Source organism: Schistocerca cancellata, chromosome 6, assembly GCF_023864275.1.
Source record: "Schistocerca cancellata isolate TAMUIC-IGC-003103 chromosome 6, iqSchCanc2.1, whole genome shotgun sequence".
NCBI classification, from domain to species: Eukaryota; Metazoa; Arthropoda; class Insecta; order Orthoptera; family Acrididae; genus Schistocerca; species Schistocerca cancellata.
Window position 1 is genome coordinate 432,415,292 of NC_064631.1, and position 1,091 is coordinate 432,416,382.

Sequence of the window (1,091 nt, forward strand, 5' to 3'; positions counted from 1 at the left end):
AATTTTCGTTTATGTCGCACAACTCCTTCTTCGAGATGCTATTTTTCTTCTGTCAGTGTGTGTTCTCAGCATTTCTAGGAAGCAAAACATGCACCTAACTTCAGTTTCGTCAGTCCGATTTAGGGAAAATTCTGAGTATTCAAGTTTTCCTAAGTTTTATCCTCAGTTACTACAGCACTTCGTCTTCAGGCCACAAGTGGCCCATCGGGACCATCCGACCGCCGTGTCATCCTCAGTTGAAGATGCGGATAGGAGGCATGTGTGTTCAGCTCACCGCTCACCCGGTCGTTACGATGGTTTTCTTTGACCGGAGCCGTTACCATTCGGTCGAGTAGCTCTTCAATTGGCATCTCGAGGCTGAGTGCACCCCGAAAAATGGCAACAGCACATGGCGGCCTGGATGGTCACCCATCCAAGTGCCGCCCGCACCCAACAGCGCTTAACTTCGGTGATCTCACGGGAACTGGTGTATCCACTGCGGCAAGGCCGTTGCCCTCACTTACTATAGGCTATAGAACATCAATTTTGAGTTTACGAGTAGTTCCTTTAAAATTACTACATAAACGGTTCAAACCAAGGTAGCAGACATTATTTCTGTTGCTGTATACGTTAGTGAAAAATTGATATTTAATTGCATAACACATATTTTTACAGGATTTTATAAAATTCAGCCAATCTCTGGCTTGCCTGCATTTGTGGAAATCTATACAGGCAAGTCACGTCCTAACGAAAAGAATTTCAAAATATATAAGTGACTTTAAACTGTAACAACTTAGATATTTGATAATGCAATCACTTCCTTGACCTTTTTCTCCGCTGGGTTAAATGGAGCTTCTCCATAAGCAGTTCTTCCCCCCCCCCCCCCCACCCCTCCCCTTCCCCCTCCATGTGTTCCTGATATGTGATATCTTGGCGTGAAGGAATGTGATTTAAGTGCATATATAGAAGTCCAAATGAAGATTTATACATACTGCAAGTATTTGATTTCTCTTGAAAGAATGAGAATAATTGATAGCAGACTGCATCTTAAATGCACCTTATTCAGATTACATCGTTTACAGTAATTTTTTGTTTTCGTTTTCTTTTTAGGC

At 42.4% G+C, this 1,091-nt stretch overlaps 1 pseudogene; it reads right to left on the minus strand.

Moving 5' to 3' along the window:
* Nucleotides 1–376: 376 nt before the first annotated feature.
* Nucleotides 377–494, minus strand: LOC126089671 (5S ribosomal RNA; annotated as a pseudogene).
* Between the last annotated feature and the right edge of the window lie 597 nt (nucleotides 495–1,091).